The sequence below is a fragment of the Anomaloglossus baeobatrachus genome, chromosome 1, assembly GCF_048569485.1.
Source record: "Anomaloglossus baeobatrachus isolate aAnoBae1 chromosome 1, aAnoBae1.hap1, whole genome shotgun sequence".
NCBI classification, from domain to species: domain Eukaryota; kingdom Metazoa; phylum Chordata; class Amphibia; order Anura; family Aromobatidae; genus Anomaloglossus; species Anomaloglossus baeobatrachus.
In genome coordinates this window covers 321581310-321600307 of record NC_134353.1, presented here as the reverse complement: position 1 = coordinate 321600307, position 18998 = coordinate 321581310, and positions in this window count along the sequence as shown.

Below are 18998 nucleotides of genomic sequence, written 5' to 3'. Positions count from 1 at the left end.
ATTCCGGCTGCTGTGTGGCCGCCTATTCCGGCTGCTGTGTGGCCGCCTATTCCGGCAGCTGTGTGGCCGCCTATGCCGGCTGCTATGTGGCCGGCTGTACTTTCGGCTGCGCGGCCAAGCTCTGCAGTCAGCTGCGCGGCCGCCTATGCTGACTGCTATGTGGCCGGCTGTACATTCGGCTGCGCGGCCAAGCTCTGCAGTCAGCTGAGTGGCCGCCTATGCCGGCTGCTATGTGGCCGCCTATGCCGGCTGCTATGTGGCCGCCTATGCCGGCTGCTGGGTGGCCGCCTATGCCGGCTGCTATGTGGCCGCCTATGCTGGGTGGCCGCCTATGCCGGCTGCTGTGTGGCCGCCTATGCCGGCCGCTGGGTGGCCGCCCATGCCGGCTGCTGGGTGGCCGCCCATGCCGGCTGCTGGGTGGCCTCCTATGCCGGCTGCTATGTGGCCGCCTATGGCGGCTGCTATCTGGCAGCCTATGCCAGCTGCTATGTGGCCACCTATGCCGGCTGCTATGCGGCCGGCTGTACTTTCAGCTGCGCGGCCAAGCTCTGCAGTCAGCTGAGTGGCCGGCTATGCCGGCTGCTATGTGGCTGCCTATGCTGGCAGGTATGTGGCCACCTATGCCGGCTGCTGAGTGGCCGCCTATGCCGGCTGCTTAGCGTCCGCCTATGCTGGCTGCTGGGTGGCCGGCTGAACTTTAGGCTGCGCGGCCAAGCTCTTCAGTCAGCTGAGTGGCCGCCTTTGCCGGCTGCTATGTGGCCGCCTATGCCGGCTGCTATGTGGCCGCCTATGCCGGCTGCTATGTGGCCGCCTATGCCGGCTGCTGGGTGGCCGCCTATGTCGACTGCTGGGTGGCCGCCTATGCCAGCTGCAGGGTGGCCAACTATGGCGGCTGCTATGTGGCCGTCTATGCCGGCTGCTGGGTGACCGCCCATGCCGGATGCTGGGTTTCCGCCTATGGCGGCTTCTATGTGGCCGGCTGTACTTTCGGCTGCGCGACCAAGCTCTGCAGTCAGCTGAGTGGCCGCCTATGCCAGCTGCTATGTGGCCGGCTGTACTTTCGGCTGCGCGGCCAAGCTCTGCAGTCAGCTGAGTGGCCGCCTATACCGGCTGCTATGTGGCCGCCTATGCCGGCTGCTGAGTGGCCGGCTGTACTTTCGGCTGCGCGGCCAAGCTCTGCAGTCAGCTGAGTGGCCGCCTATGCCGGCTGCTATGTGGCCGCCTATGCCGGCTGCTATGTGGCCGCCTATGCGGGCTGCTGGGTGGCCGCCTATGCCGGCTGCTATGTGGCCGCCTATGCCGGCTGCTGGGTGGCCGCCTATTCCGGCTGCTGTGTGGCCGCCTATTCCGGCTGCTGTGTGGCCGCCTATTCCGGCAGCTGTGTGGCCGCCTATGCCGGCTGCTATGTGGCCGGCTGTACTTTCGGCTGTGCGGCCAAGCTCTGCAGTCAGCTGCGCGGCCGCCTATGCCAGCTGCTATGTGGCCGGCTGTACTTTCGGCTGCGCGGCCAAGCTCTGCAGTCAGCTGCGCGGCCGCCTATGCTGACTGCTATGTGGCCGGCTGTACATTCGGCTGCGCGGCCAAGCTCTGCAGTCAGCTGAGTGGCCGCCTATGCCGGCTGCTATGTGGCCGCCTATGCCGGCTGCTATGTGGCCGCCTATGCCGGCTGCTGGGTGGCCGCCTATGCCGGCTGCTATGTGGCCGCCTATGCTGGGTGGCCGCCTATGCCGGCTGCTGTGTGGCCGCCTATGCCGGCCGCTGGGTGGCCGCCCATGCCGGCTGCTGGGTGGCCGCCCATGCCGGCTGCTGGGTGGCCTCCTATGCCGGCCGCTATGTGGCCGCCTATGGCGGCTGCTATCTGGCAGCCTATGCCAGCTGCTATGTGGCCACCTATGCCGGCTGCTATGCGGCCGGCTGTACTTTCAGCTGCGCGGCCAAGCTCTGCAGTCAGCTGAGTGGCCGGCTATGCCGGCTGCTATGTGGCTGCCTATGCTGGCTGGTATGTGGCCTCCTATGCCGGCTGCTGAGTGGCCGCCTATGCCGGCTGCTAAGCGTCCGCCTATGCTGGCTGCTAGGTGGCCGGCTGTACTTTCGGCTGCGCGGCCAAGCTCTGCAGTCAGCTGAGTGGCCGCCTATGCCGGCTGCTATGTGGCCGCCTATGCAGGCTGCTGGGTGGCCACCTATGCCGGCTGCTGTGTGGCCGCCTATGCCGGCCGCTGGGTGGCCGCCCATGCCGGCCGCTGGGTGGCCGCCCATGCCGGCCGCTGGGTGGCCGCCCATGCCGGCTGCTGGGTGGCCTCCTATGCCGGCTGCTATGTGGCCGCCTATGGCGGCTGCTATCTGGCAGCCTATGCCAGCTGCTATGTGGCCACCTATGCTGGCTGCTATGCGGCCGGCTGTACTTTCAGCTGCGCGGCCAAGCTCTGCAGTCAGCTGAGTGGCCGCCTATGCCGGCTGCTATGCGGCCGCCTATGCTGGCTGCTATGTGGCCGGCTGTACTTTCGGCTGCGCGGCCAAGCTCTGCAATCAGCTGAGTGGCCGCCTATGCCGGCTGCTATGTGGCCGCCTATGCCGGCTGCTATGTGGCCGCATATGCCGGCTGCTATGTGGCCGCCTATGCCGGCTTCTGAGTGGCCGCCTATGCCGGCTGCTATGTGGCCGCCTATGCCCTGTGCTATGTGGCCGCCTATGGCGGCTGCTATCTGGCCGCCTATGCCGGCTGCTACGTGGCCGCCTATGCCGGCTGCTATGTGGCCGGCTGTTCTTTCGGCTGCGCGGCCAAGCTCTGCAGTCAGCTGAGTGGCCGCTCATGCCGGCTGCTATGTGGCCGCCTATGCCGGCTGCTATGTGGCCGCCTATGCCGGCTGCTGAGTGGCCGGCTGTACTTTCGGCTACGCGGTCAAGCTCTGCAGTCAGCTGAGTGGCCGCCTATGCCGGCTGCTATGTGACCGCCTATGCCGGCTGCTATGTGGCCGCCTATGCCGGCTGCTGAGTGGCCGGCTGTACTTATGGCTGCGCAGCCAAGCTCTGCAGTCAGCTGAGTGGCCGCCTATGCTGGATGCTATGTGGCCGCCTATGCCGGCTGCTATGTGGCCGCCTATGCCGGCTGCTGGGTGGCTGCCTATGCCGGCTGCTATGTGGCCGCCTATGCCGGCTGCTGGGTGGCCGCCTATGCCGGCTGCTGTGTGGCCGCCTATGCCGGCCACTGGGTGGCCGCCCATGCCGGCTGCTGGGTGGCCGCCCATTCCGGCTGCTGGGTGGCCTTCTATGCCGGCTGCTATGTGGCCGCCTATGGCGACTGCTATCTGGCAGCCTATGCCTGCTGCTATGTGGCCACCTATGCCGGCTGCTATGCGGCCGGCTGCACTTTCAGCTGCGCGGCCAAGCTCTGCAGTCAGCTGAGTGGCCGCCTATGCCGGCTGCTATGTGGCCGCCTGTGCCGGCTGCTATGTAGCCGCCTATGCCGGCTGCTGAGTGGCCGCCTATGCTGGCTGCTAAGCGTCCGCCTATTCTGGCTGCTAAGCGTCCGCCTATTCTGGCTGCTATGTGGCCGGCTGTACTTTCGGCTGCGCGGCCAAGCTCTGCAATCAGCTGAGTGGCCGCCTATGCCGGCTGCTATGTGGCCGCCTATGCCGGCTGCTATGTGGCCGCCTATGCCGGCTGCTATGTGGCCGCCTATGCCGGCTGCTGGGTGGCCGCCTATGCCGGCTGCTATGTGGCCGCCTATGCCGGCTGCTATGTGGCCGCCTATGCCGGCTGCTATGTGGCCGCCTATGCCGGCTGCTGGGTGGCCGCCTATGCCGGCTGCTGGGTGGCCGCCTATGCTGGCTGCTATGTGGCCGCCTATGCTGGCTGCTATGTGGCCGCCTATGCCGGCTGCTATGTGTGTGTATGCTTTGCCTAGAGCGGCAGGATGCAGAATAACGTACACCAGGCAGCCCGCCCCCGTGTCCCATTTACAGTATCTGCATACAAAAAGGTACTACTTTATAAAGTCTTTATTTTGATCAGAAAGGGGGCACAAGAACAACAGGAACATTGCTAGAATGCAGCCCAGGAGCTGCAGAGGGGGAATCTTTTATGTTTAGTGCAAAATTTCTGTTGACAGGTTCCCTTTAATTAGGTCCATGCTGGTTATTATGGCTCATGCTCTTATTCCCCTCCTATGATTGGGCACACCTACATTTTTTGATGCTGGCCACCTATCCTCCTTTGGACCATGTGGAACATTTACGAACAGGATTCAAGCACAACGTCCTACTGTAGTGTGCATGAAGAAGGGATGGACACAATTGTGTCCCCGTTATACTTGTCAGGACCCTGAATACAAGAATACTTTTGATTCTGATTAATTATATATTGTCCTTTTTTTCTATTTTTGTTTTTTTCTTTGCTATTTCACTTTTGTTGAATGGGAGAGGCTGGCATGCCAGCTCAGGTTTTCCCCTGCTGGTTTTTCTAGGGGGGATTCCCTGAGAACACACGGTAGCTTCCTTTTACAGTATAGTCTCAATATGGATATCAGAGTGGGTCATTTTGTATTATGGTCCTTATTACATTGTCTTTGGGGATATCGTGTGCTGTTTAAATATGATGTATGGTTTGAAGGGTACTTCTATCTTTATTTGTGGGATTAATCCTAATATGTGATATGTCTTGTGTCACAAACCACCGGGGGGGTCACTCAGAAATCCCCCGCGCTGGCTACCAGTACGTCACAATCGGGGGGTAACAAGTGGGGGTCACCCCTCCTTTATACCTCCCGACCGACAGACAGAGCACGTGACGCGCTCTCTAGCGCCCCTCTTATAGTCAGGCCAATTATGGAATTGCCCGACAATAAGCAAGGAGGCCGCTATACTACTTATGCCGATTATTGAAGGGTCCCCGGTGAGAGTAGGGTATATATTCCCCCGACCTCCGCGGGCGGAATATATAAAACCTCCCCGAATCTCACTGGCCTCCCCACAATAATCCTTGGCACAACTCGCTGCCACCAACCGCTTCACGGTAACTATTAGCCGAACACACAGACGTGGGATTCAAGATCGAGATAACAGAACAGCCCAAGATTAATTATATAATTTAATCAGCCTAAAGCACACTAGAAACTACAATATATACAATAGGGAATCTACAGAATATACATATGTCAGAGTACAGTTACAGATAAAGCATGGTTTACAAACAGGTATGCAATTCAATCAGTTACCTTGTGCGTCTGGCCACAGGGGGGCGCTGTAGACCAGGTTTCCAGGAACTCCCACAGATGTTTCCTACACGTGACCCCCAGCGAAAGAACACTGGAAAATGGCCGAAGTAGGGTTATCAACCTGGGCAAATCCAGGTCCCCTCCTACCTTCGTGACCTCAGAGGGAGCACTGCTCCACCCCTGGCTGGAGTTATGGACAAAATCCACAACATGGAATATGGCCATAACTTTGCCTGGGAGCGTCGTAGGCGGACGCCAATGCTCTCATTGTGACAGTTATGAATTTAGCTACAGAATGAGAGGACTCATGACTTGTCTACTAGTTCCCCATTGGCTGATATCACGCCTGGGGTATTTCCCAAGCTCCCGCTCCCATAAAAAGGGTGTGCCAGCATCGTCCGCATGCGGAGACACCATTTTTATGGTTGCCATATTTATCGGAAATATGGCTTGCGAGATATGAACCATTTTTTACTGGAGTCGTTCTGTCTGGATACTTCCAAGCTTGCTAATTAGATAGCAGCTCCTACCACAGGGTCACGGCAGGGAGTCCTCCTGTGTCCATTGTTCCCACATCATCTCATCTCCATATCACAGGAGATGGCCATGGAGGTGTAACACCTTCACAGATGCTGGACATTGAGAACAAGAAGGGAGGGGGGCACTGCCAGGGAGTGATGAGCGATTATGACTGGAAGTCATAATTCATCTTCATATCCCGGGATTTGCCTCACACCTCCCCCCTTTTGAGGGCGCTAGGGGGCAGCACACTCCGGTGTTCCCCCGTGCGCCCGTCCGCGACCTCTCCTTGTCGGGACAGCCCGTCTGCGTTACCGTGGTCACGGCCCCTTTTGTGGCGAATGGTGAAGTTGTATTGCTGGAGCGCAAGGCTCCATCGCAACAATCGCCCATTCGTCCCAGAGACGGTGTGCAACCAGCTGAGGGGATTGTGGTCCGTCTCCACGATGAAGTGGCGCCCGTATAGATAGGGTTGCAGACGCTGCAGGGCCCACACTATGGCCAGGCACTCCTTCTCCATCGTGGAATAGGCCACTTCCCTTGGTAACAGCTTCCTGCTCAGGTACAAGACTGGGTGCTCTTGGCTCGCAGAGTCCACCTGGCTGAGCACCGCACCGAGGCCGAAGTCACTGGCGTCGGTCTGTACTACAAACGGCCGCGTGAAGTCGGCTGCCTGTAGCACGGGCGGGCTGGACAGGGCGTCCTTTAGGGCCTGGAAGGCTGTCTCGCAGTCCATTGTCCAATCGACTGCAGAGGGCAGCTTCTTCTTGGTGAGGTCCGTCAAGGGCTTTGCCAGGCTACTATAGCGTGGAACAAACCTCCTATAGTACCCAGCGGTCCCCAAGAAGGACATCACCTGCTTCTTGGTCCTGGGGGTGGGCCAGGATGCGATGGCCTCCACTTTCTCAGGCTCGGGCTTCAGTGTTCTCCCGCCTACCCGGTGACCGAGGTACTGGACCTCGCTCATGGCCAGCTGACACTTTCCCGGCTTGATGGTCAAACCTGCCCGGTGGATCCGCCTGAGCACCTGTGCTAGATGCTCTAGGTGGTCCTCCCAGGTGGGACTGAAGACGGCAATGTCATCTAGGTACGCGGCCGCGTACCCTTCAAGTCCCTTGAGCAGGGTGTTGACCATCCGCTGGAAAGTGGCAGGGGCATTCCTCATCCCGAATGGCATCACCGTGGACTCGTATAGTCCAAATGGGGTAATAAAGGCAGAGCGTTCCCTGGCCTTGCGAGTCAGGGGGATCTGCCAATATCCCCGGCTCAGGTCCATGATGGTCAGGTACTGAGCCCCGGCCAACTGATCGAGCAGGTCATCGATGCGTGGCATTGGGTACGCATCGGCGACCGTGACAGCATTGAGCCCCCTGTAGTCCACGCAGAACCGAGTGGTTCGGTCCTTCTTAGGGACGAGGACTACAGGCGAGGCCCAAGCGCTGTTGGATGCCTGGATCACCCCCAGCTTCAGCATCTCGTCAATCTCCTGGCGCATGTGTTGCTGCACCTCCAGGGAGACCCGATATGCTGAACGCCGGATCGGGGGATGATCCCCAGTGTCCACGTGATGGACAGCCAAGTCAGTCCTTCCGGGCTGGTTGGTAAACAACCCCCGGAAGGGGAGGAGGGTGGCCCACAGCTGGGACCGTTGGTCCTCCAAGAGCTGGTGGCCAACCTCCACATCCTCAATGGATCCGCCTGCCCTAACCTGGGCTAGCATATCCAAGAGGGTTTCCGCTTCTCCCTCCTCGGGCAGGTTGCACACGGGGAGCGCACATGCCTCCCGCTCATGATGTGCCTTCATCATGTTCACATGGAAGGGCTTCCGCCTTCCACGGGCAGGGTCCAGGGTGACCAGGTACGTCACAGGGTTGAGCTGCTGGTACACGAGGTATGGGCCTTCCCAGGCTGCCTGAAGCTTGTCCTGTGGTACGGGGACCAGTACCCACACCTTTTGACCCACTTGGTAGGTCCTCTCACAAGCGTTCTGGTCGTACCAACGCTTCTGATCGGCCTGGGCTTGAGCCATATTGTCGTGTACCAGTTGCGTCAAGGCCTGCATTTTGTCCCGGAAGCGCATGACATACTCGATAACCGACACTCCAGGGGTGGCCAAATCCCCTTCCCAAGCCTCTTTCACCAGAGCCAGGGGGCCCCGCACACGTCGCCCGTACAGGAGCTCAAACGGTGAGAATGCTGTTGAGGCCTGTGGAACCTCCCGGTAAGCAAATAACAGGTGTGGGAGATACCGCTCCCAGTCACGCCCATGGGAGTCGACCAACATCTTAAGCATCTGCTTTAAGGTGCCATTAAACCGCTCGCACAGGCCATTAGTCTGTGGATGGTACGGGCTGGCCACCAGATGTCGCACCTGGACTTGCTTACAGAGGGCCTCCATCAGCTGGGACATGAATTGGGTCCCCCGGTCAGTGAGCATTTCCTGGGGAAAACCCACTCGGGAGAAAATCTCCAGCAATGCGGTGGCCACCTTGTCAGCCCGAATGGACGACAAGGCCACTGCTTCTGGGTACCGGGTGGCATAGTCCACTACCGTCAGTATGAAGCGTTTCCCGGAGCTGCTGGGGATGGCCAGCGGGCCGACCAGATCCACAGCCACCCTCCTGAAAGGCTCATCGATGATTGGCAGAGATACTAGTGGGGCTTTGGGGTGTGGCCCCGCCTTCCCCACTCTCTGACAGGTTTCACACGAACGGCAGTAGGCAGCCACATCGGCCCCCATTTTTGGCCAGTAGAAATGCTGGTTTAACCTGGCCTTGGTCTTAGCGATCCCTAGGTGTCCGGCCATCGGAATCTCATGTGCGATCCGCAACAACTCCGTCCGGAACGGATAGGGTACCACCAACTGTCGGTCCCTGGGCCACGCCTCCGGTGAACCCTGCTGGACCGTGGCCCGGTACAGCCGTCCTTGGTCCCAGACCACTCGCTCCGGGTCCGAGTCCGAGGGAGGCTGTGCCGCCTGCTCCTTAAGAGCTTTCAGGCTGTCGTCAGCTTCTAACGCTGCCTGAAACCCCTGACTAGATGTGGCCAGAATCGACGAGACTGTCACATCTTCGGTCAGTACCCCGGGACCTGTGTCCTGGCCTCCGCCTGACTCGGCTGCCACTTGATCAGAAGGGGAAGAGCTATCGGACCTCCGGGAGGCCCCTTGGCTTCTAGCACTCCCACTGCGGGTGACAGCGGCCACAGCCGCTGCGACCGTGGGTCGTGCCTGCTCCTCCTCCGTTCCTGACCAAGTCGCCGGTTCAGGCAGACCTACCTGGCTTCCTGACACCCCGGTTGTGGGGGAACCATGCACCGAGATCTTACCTGGGAGCACTTCCGCTCCTGGACCGGCCCCAATCTCACCTGCCTGTTCCCCTCCTGCAGCAACAGAACCCCGCTGTGAAATCTCTGGGGACCCCACATTTGCTGTGGTAGCCCCCACCCCACACACTGGTCCTCCCCCTGCAGCACCCTGCTCTCTGCTTATCCCTGCAGAGGGCAGCAGATCCCAGCTCACAGGCTGATTACTTGTAGAGGCATTGTCACACCTTTCTCTGACCCCCTCCCCTGTCACAGCTGCAGCTGTGTGTGTGTCTATGGTGTCTGTGCAAGCAGAAATATCAGAGTTCACTCCCTCCTCCCTTACATCATTCATAGATAACACATTAACATTGTCCGGAGGAACGTCAGTACTGGCTGAAGGTTCAGCCCTTGGGGGGGGCCCAAACTGGGAGGTTATCTGCCCCAAATCTGTCCCAAGTAGCACGTTTGCGGGGATCCGATCAGTTACCCCCACCTCCCTCACCCCTCGCCCTGCGCCCCAGTCCACATAAATGTCAGCAACAGGCAGCGCCGGGTCAGTGCCTCCAATCCCGGAGACAGCGAGGGTTTTTCCAGGGATCAAGTCTTGGGGGGACACCATCTCAGGCCGCACCAGAGTCACCTCCGAGGCGCTGTCTCGCAGTCCCATGGTCACAGACCGGCCGACGGTGACAGGTTGGAAGCTGTCCAGGGACCTACCACCACCCCCACCCACACAATACACCTTGGGCGGCCCTTGGGACGGGGACGGAGCCGGGGCCTTGGGACGCTGAGGGCACATGGCCTTGAAGTGTCCAGGTAGGTTGCACTGGTGGCACCGTCTTGGCTCTGCCACGGGCCTGGAGAGGGGAGTTGAGGGGGACACCCCCTGCAGTCTAGGGGCAGGTGGGGCAGTCGCAGAGTTCATCTTACCCCCTCTCCAGGTGCTGCTGGTGGCTGCTCTCCTGGCCTCAGGAGCCCGATTGTTGGTGTAGTCATCGGCCAGGGCAGCTGTAGCCGTGGACCCCTTTGGCTTCTGGTCTCGGATGAACTGGCGGAGATCCTCAGGGCAGTTCCACAAGAGTTGCTCCGTGATGACCAAGTCCAGGATCTCTGGTCCGGTGGAAAGCTGCAGGCCTTGGGTCCAGTGGTCGGCAGCTCGGGCAAGTGCCCGCCGGTGGTCAGCCCAGGAGTCCTTTGGTCCCTTCTGCAGGGTCCGGAACTTCTTGCGGTAGGACTCTGGAGTGAGGTTGTACTGTTGGATCAGGGCCCGCTTGATGGTGTCGTAGCCCTGATCTGCCTCAGCAGGCAAGTCCCCAAGGATTTCCAGGGCCTTACCCCTTAAACGGGGGGTCAGGTATTTGGCCCACTGGTCCTTGTCCAGATGGTGCTGCAAGCAAGTCCGTTCAAAAGCAGTCAAGAAAGAGTCCAAGTCTCCATCCTTCTCCAGCACTGGGAAGTCCTCAACACGGACCTTTGGAAGTTTGGTGTCTTGAAGGTCACGTGTGGCTGATGAGGGCCGGAGCTGAGCTAGCTGCAGCTGGTGGTCCCGGTCTGCCTGTTGCCGTCGCTCCGCAGCCTCACGCTCTGCCTGGCGCTCTTCACGCGCTGCCTGCCGCTCTGCCTGCCGCTCCGCAGCCTCACACGCTGCCCTGCGCTCTGCCATGAGTTCCCTGTAGCCCTCCCGGTCTCCAGCCTGGAGAAGGGCCATAGCCATTTGAAGAAGGCTATCCGAGCCTCCCAGGCTCGGTGGAATGGCACGTGGTGATCTGCGGCCCGCTGCGGAGCCTGGTGATTCACTGTCCATTGCAGAGCGGAGGGCTGGCATCTGGCTCGTTGAGGACCCTTGGGTGAGCTGCTCCTCATCTTGTCCAGCAGTGCCAGGTTGTGCAATGTCCTCTGCAGAGCTGTTTTCTGGCGTCGAGCTCCTGGAGGACTCGTGGGCAACCTCCTCATTACTGTCCACAGCACCGTCCTCCCTCTCTTCGGCTCCTGCTTTAGCATTGGCCAGTTGCATAGCTCTGCTCCTGGTGCCATCAGCCATTCTTGCAGACTTTTGGTCACTGACACAGAACTGACACCCGATGCCTCCACACACCTTACAGTATCTGCACTCTGACACTCTAGTGTTGAGCTAGTCTGAAGACCCCAGCAGCCACAGCTGCTGCAGGCAGTCTTTAGTGTCTGGGAGTATGGGTCTCACACTCACACACACTATTATCTCGATCCCACCGCTATGCCACCAATATGTCACAAACCACCGGGGGGGTCACTCAGAAATCCCCCGCGCTGGCTACCAGTACGTCACAATCGGGGGGTAACAAGTGGGGGTCACCCCTCCTTTATACCTCCCGACCGACAGACAGAGCACGTGACGCGCTCTCTAGCGCCCCTCTTATAGTCAGGCCAATTATGGAATTGCCCGACAATAAGCAAGGAGGCCGCTATACTACTTATGCCGATTATTGAAGGGTCCCCGGTGAGAGTAGGGTATATATTCCCCCGACCTCCGCGGGCGGAATATATAAAACCTCCCCGAATCTCACTGGCCTCCCCACAATAATCCTTGGCACAACTCGCTGCCACCAACCGCTTCACGGTAACTATTAGCCGAACACACAGACGTGGGATTCAAGATCGAGATAACAGAACAGCCCAAGATTAATTATATAATTTAATCAGCCTAAAGCACACTAGAAACTACAATATATACAATAGGGAATCTACAGAATATACATATGTCAGAGTACAGTTACAGATAAAGCATGGTTTACAAACAGGTATGCAATTCAATCAGTTACCTTGTGCGTCTGGCCACAGGGGGGCGCTGTAGACCAGGTTTCCAGGAACTCCCACAGATGTTTCCTACACGTGACCCCCAGCGAAAGAACACTGGAAAATGGCCGAAGTAGGGTTATCAACCTGGGCAAATCCAGGTCCCCTCCTACCTTCGTGACCTCAGAGGGAGCACTGCTCCACCCCTGGCTGGAGTTATGGACAAAATCCACAACATGGAATATGGCCATAACTTTGCCTGGGAGCGTCGTAGGCGGACGCCAATGCTCTCATTGTGACAGTTATGAATTTAGCTACAGAATGAGAGGACTCATGACTTGTCTACTAGTTCCCCATTGGCTGATATCACGCCTGGGGTATTTCCCAAGCTCCCGCTCCCATAAAAAGGGTGTGCCAGCATCGTCCGCATGCGGAGACACCATTTTTATGGTTGCCATATTTATCGGAAATATGGCTTGCGAGATATGAACCATTTTTTACTGGAGTCGTTCTGTCTGGATACTTCCAAGCTTGCTAATTAGATAGCAGCTCCTACCACAGGGTCACGGCAGGGAGTCCTCCTGTGTCCATTGTTCCCACATCATCTCATCTCCATATCACAGGAGATGGCCATGGAGGTGTAACACCTTCACAGATGCTGGACATTGAGAACAAGAAGGGAGGGGGGCACTGCCAGGGAGTGATGAGCGATTATGACTGGAAGTCATAATTCATCTTCATATCCCGGGATTTGCCTCACATCTTGCCATTACTTTTATCTCCTGTGTACAGTATATGGCTGTTCCATCTATTCAGCCTACTAGATGGATTACGGTGCTTATAACGATCCATTGCCTGCGAGCCTAGTTGGTTCTTTGTTTACATTATGTGGGGGGGCAATACCATACATCACGTGAGTTAGGTTCCTGGCATAGACGCGCCACGTATTTACGCTGCTCCTGCCCCCTGGACGCCGTTGCTGTGCTCGAGTTGCCGGGGTGATGGGTGGGAAGACGCACGTCCTCCTTCCCATCACCTCTTGCACGCGGCGGCCGCTCCGTTTCCGGTGGGAAGAGCAACATGGCACTGTGCTGATTTGTCATTTCCCAATAGCCAGCAATTGGACACACTATTTAAATGTCTTCTTCACATATCTCCCTCGCCTCCTGACGAAGCCGCTTGGTGAAACGCGTTGAAGCGCGTTCAGCTACCAGGATCCCTCTTGGCTGCCTGACCAACATTATACAATTATGACACTAGGTAACCAGCTGTTATTTTGTGTTATATTCTGCTCCGGTGCACTCTACTATGTATTGGGATAAATTGGTGTGGTAACCGGCAGGTTCCTCTGTACACCAATTCCTTTATACCTTGCTGTAATTCACATTGTGCTTATACACTGATGCGGTTGTATCACCCCTTCGGTAACAGGTGCCGCAAATGTAACTCGTGGAAACCTAAACCCTAGAATATCCGTGCCAGTATGTACACCAGCACCTTCAGGCCAACACACCGAGCTGGGAGACTGCCTAGTAACAGGTAAAAGGGGAGGGCACTGATTGGATGTAGCCACCCAGCCTGTAAGGAGAGACCCAGTGAGGGGGAGGGGTCAGTTGGGAAGCGTGTAGTTAGTTAGGAGTGTGGAGGTGAAGGAGAGAGGAGAGAGAAGTAGTGAAGTGAAGGAGTAAAAAGAGTAAAGCACTGAAAGCATGACCTGCAGAGACAACGGAAAGCTGTAATAAGGAGGGAGAACTGTGGAGTACGGAACCACGACTCCAGGCATCGTGGGATACCTGTGGAAGCAGCAGACTTCAGAAACCACGGGAGGCCTGTGGAAGTTTGGAACCAAGCTCACGGGACTCAGCACAAGGCGGGGTGCACACCCTACGACAGTGGGACACTTTATGGTCAGCTGTTAACTCTGCCAGGCGAGAAAATCTCCAGGGTCAATTGCCAACCTAAAAGCCTGAAGCACAATCAGAAAAAAGAGGGGACCAGGGACTGAACCCCTTAAATAGGGCCCAGAGAGAAAAGAAGGGACTTCCAAGTAGCTCCAGGCCACAGGAGTCCAATCACAAGTGTGCACGGAGGACAGCCTCCCAGGTCCAGCTGGGCACGGAGAACAAGGGGAGCGGGTACACCTGGAGCCAACACCCATGGTTCCATCACTAAAAGTAAACAAGGCAAGTTAAACTACAACACTAGTGTGGACTGTTTCCTTAATGGCGTGCACTCATGACGTATCTATAAGGGATAAACGGGTCTCCAGTGACAAACTTCCCGTTAATTTAAACATATTAGTAACGACACAGACTCCAACTTTATTGCCGAATGGCCACAGCTTTATTCAACAGTATATATGTACCAAACTTGTGGCTCAACATGCCACCCCATTAACACCTGAACCTGTACATATATACATATTCTCCACAAAATGACACCTGATAGGTCCATCCGAGAGCCAAACCATCATTCCTATCCCCCGGCCGTAACCTCCAACCGGCCCAGGGGACCACCTCGGCCGTGACCAACCGACCCGGGGTGTAGGGTAATTAACGTTCCATCGTTAATTACCCCTCCCCAGAACCTGCAGGACCTCCGCCTACAAGTTCCTATCCAACTCAACGCCACTCCCCCTGAGTGGCTTCATACCAACAAACCTACTGTCGGTACACCAAACCTCTCTGAACGGACCTATCACCCCGCTGTAACAACTCAAAAGAAAACAACATCCTTTTTTTTTTTTTTTTTTTTTTTTATATATTTCACATTTATTTTCCATTTTTTATTAATTTCTTTTTTTTTTTTTTTTTTTTTTTTTTATATATACTCTTTATTCTTTTTATTATTATTATCATTTTTATTTATTTATTTATATATTATTTTTTTTTTTTTTTACATTATTGCAGGGCGGGTGGGCGGGACACGCTGTCTGTAGGTCAAAAGGGGCAGTGACCTCTGCACAGCCCCCTTTATACCCACACACCAACCCTCCCATATCTTGTCCCTCACCCAATCCCTTTTCCCGACTCTCCCACCAATCAGGCAGCCCCTATGTGCCTCCAACCTTAGCACTTAACTCTTTCCTACCCTAACCCTCCCGATCGTCATGGGCCTGTTCACCCCTATGGGGCTCTCTGGCCGTCTTGACGTATCTATAAGGGATAAACGGGTCTCCAGTGACAAACTTCCCGTTAATTTAAACATATTAGTAACGACACAGACTCCAACTTTATTGCCGAATGGCCACAGCTTTATTCAACAGTATATATGTACCAAACTTGTGGCTCAACATGCCACCCCATTAACACCTGAACCTGTACATATATACATATTCTCCACAAAATGACACCTGATAGGTCCATCCGAGAGCCAAACCATCATTCCTATCCCCCGGCCGTAACCTCCAACCGGCCCAGGGGACCACCTCGGCCGTGACCAACCGACCCGAGGTGTAGGGTAATTAACGTTCCATCGTTAATTACCCCTCCCCAGAACCTGCAGGACCTCCGCCTACAAGTTCCTATCCAACTCAACGCCACTCCCCCTGAGTGGCTTCATACCAACAAACCTACTGTCGGTACACCAAACCTCTCTGAACGGACCTATCACCCCGCCACAGACCGGCCAAGTGACACCTTACTTGGCCCGGGCCCCCCACACTCCCAATGCTCGTTCTATTCCATCCTTCAAACCCAACGTCCACAAATCCAACCGCCATCCGTGAGAATGGACCCCATCACGCCTCAAATACTACTCAGTGAACTTCTCCAACTCCTCGAATCGAACCACCAACCTCCGTTCCACGCTCCAAACCTGCCAATCGCCCGGTTCCATTTTTTTCCAGGCCCTGTTAATCCGATCCACTCCTAAAACGCCACTGCCTTCGGGCTACCATATCGGACCTCACAATCACAATGCCATGGAACGCCCTCCACAAATGAAGTAAGTCCAACTTGCTCTCCCTTTTAACTCTCACGTCGTCCACACTCCAAAGTCATTCCCCCCCACATGCAGCATTAAAACAACAGGTTCCTTGTCAATCCGGCTATAATACACCAATTCAGGGCGAACTCTACTCCAAGTCATGCCCCGAACTCCGAGCCATTTCACACGGGCTTCCTACATCGCCGCTCTGCACGAAGAGACTGCCCACCAAACCATCCTCAATAAAGGACCCCCCCCCCTGTCACCAAACATCACCTAATCAGATGTGGTCTAATATACAAACGAAACCTGGAGGAATCCCAGCTCCCAATCCACCGGGACCAATCCTCACTCAGCCCCCCCACGTAGCCACTTCGGTCGCTGCCCCAATCCGAAAGGAGTGGGACCCATAATCCCTTGGCTACTCCCCCGGCCCTTACTAAAGCCGTCTTCAACACTGCCATACTGGAATCACGATAAGGCAGATCCATCCACATGTCTAAAGAAACACCGGGGTAGCCACCCCACACCTGCAAGAATTCCGCCACCTGAACCACTGGGCATAGGTGGTGCCCTGGCAATTCAAACAATGTCACCAGACGTCCCCCACCTATTTGGTCTGTCTATAGAAAACCATACCGGCACTCGCGCCATCCTTACCAAGCGTAACAACCTCTAATAACAGCCCGCCTACCGCATGCCTGGCAGGGCTACCAAATTCTCTGATGCAGAAAGCCCCGAAAATGCCAATACGAAGGCAACCTTAAACAGCCTCGTACCTAATCGGACGAGCATATATCCCCCAAACCCATCACCAACCAATCAACGACGGAAACAATAGTGGCCGTCTCCTGTCTCGCGACCACGCGTCCTTTGAAAACCCTTTATCCCCTACCGCACCAGAAAATCCTTTGCCACGTCCCGAACCCCTTGCATTTTAACAAGAAGGCCAACACCGCCCAACTTGTAATCATCACCGAAACGGACCGGCCTGCTGAAAAATCCCAGCTAATCAATGACAAAACCCCCCAGCACTCGGCCTGTCTAACCAAGCTCCATAAAATCCGCCTTCTCCAATTCCTCCCATTCCCGCCACACAGCCTGGTATCGGCACAAGTAGCCTCAGTCACCGGTCTCTTGATTCCCTCAAATGCTACCCGACGCCAGGTCACACAGCCATGCCGGGCATAGTTCTCCAACCTTGTCCGCTCCTGGCACCAGTCGCCTGCACATGCTGCGCCACCACGCACCTGTTGAGTTCTAAGCAACCCAACACCAGATGTCTCAAGTAGCACACCACCGGGGGCGATTTTGACGACCATGAATTGATCGAAATACACCACTGCCATGTCATTACAATGCCCACCAAGCTTCTTGCCCGCAAATTCTGGGACCCAAAAACTCCATCGCCACTATGATGGGGGAACATTTCCACCAGCGCCAAATATGTCATAAACCCCTTTTTCCACCCAAAGCCGTGGCCATTAGCCCACACACCAATGCGTCCTAAAATTGCCCCAAAACCTGATGCCCCCGCCGCATCAATAAACAGTTCCAGCTGGCTATCAGATACTGCCCTGTTCACCCATAACGTCCGTCCGTTGTATCATTCAAGGAATGCAGCCCCACACCAGCAAACCTCCTTTCATTGTCATTGTCACTCTGACAAATAATTTGTAGCAATCACCCCTGCCATTGCGCTTGCCAGACGCCTGTTAAATATTCGCCCCATAGCCTAGTGCGACCGGCAAAATTCAACTTCCCAAGGACCGACTGAAATCCTGTAACCGCACCTTCTTAGCCCAGTGCAACAACTGCACCGACACCTTCAAAACACGCAGCTCGTCCTCCGGCAATCGGCATTCCATAGCCACCGTGTCAATTTCAATGCCCAAGAAACACAGGGACGTCACTGGCCCTTCTGTCTTCCCCCGTGCCACCGGAATCCCAGGCTTCCTGCAATGCGTTCTCATGTAAATAACAGCAAGGAACAAACCGAGGAGCCCACTGGGCCCACGCAAAAGAAATCATCCAAATAGTGTATCCCTGAGTGGACACCCGCCACATCCCTGACTACCCATTCCACAAACGAACTGACGCTTCAAACTAAGCGCACGAAATAGAACAACCCATGGGCAGGCACTGATCCACATAGTATTGCCCATCCCACCTGCACCCCAAAGGTGAAAAAACTCTCCGGGTGCACCGGAAGTAACCGTAAAGCTGCTTCCACGTCCGCCTTGGTCATCGGGGCCCCTTGCCCACTACCCACACTAACTCCAACGCCTTGTCAAACGATACATAACAGACCGCCGGCACTCGGGTGAAATCCTGCCGTTCACCAACAACCCAGCCGGGTAAGAGAGATGATGAAGGAGCCAATACTCGTTCGACTCCTTCTTGGGTACCACTCCCAGCAGCGAAAACCCTCAAGTTGGGGAGTGACGGGTCCTGGACCAGAACCCGCCATCCATCCCGCTCCACCTCCTTCTGCAGCCTTTCCGTCACCACCTCCGGATGTCCTTTTCCGGACCCCGAATTACCCGGGCGAAACACCGGCGCCCCAAAATCAAACGGAACCCGGAAACCTTCCATAAAACCCGTAGCAAACAGCTCCGCCGCCCGGTCATCCGGATATTTATTTAAATAGGGACGCATCCCTCGACCCTCACTAGCATCCTCCCTGTTACCAAAACCTTCCCCGACCTTTCTTTCCCCCTTTGAAACACCTGGCCAAAGAGTGGGAAACCTCCACAACCGGAACACTCGTGTTTGAACTGACACGCTGCCCCCAAACTTACATTGCACCTCACTAAATTTCCAACACGCCCCTTTCTTTTTTCCAGCCAAAGACCCGCCACTCGCACCCGGGCCCCTGGCACCACCTCAAAAGGGCTGCGCCGGAGCCGTTATCAAACGCATCCCCAAAACATATATCTTTGTGTTCCCACCAGATGCCCGGCCGCATAGCCTTCCAATGCCAGTTAGTAAACGTCCTCGGGATCAACCTACACCTCCCCCTTTTTTTTTTTTTTTATCCTCCTTATCTTTCAGATTCACTTGCCTTCACTGTATCCAAATTAAACTTTTCCAAGGGAAGCAGTGAAAATATTTCCCCATACTCCCCTTTTCTTATCTACTCCCTCACCTCCTTTTTTAACTGCACCCCTAACGGACTCCCAAAGCACCCGTAACTCCGCTCCGAGCCCTAACATCCAAACGCACAACCTCATCATCCTTTTCCACGTCCTCGCTAACCAAC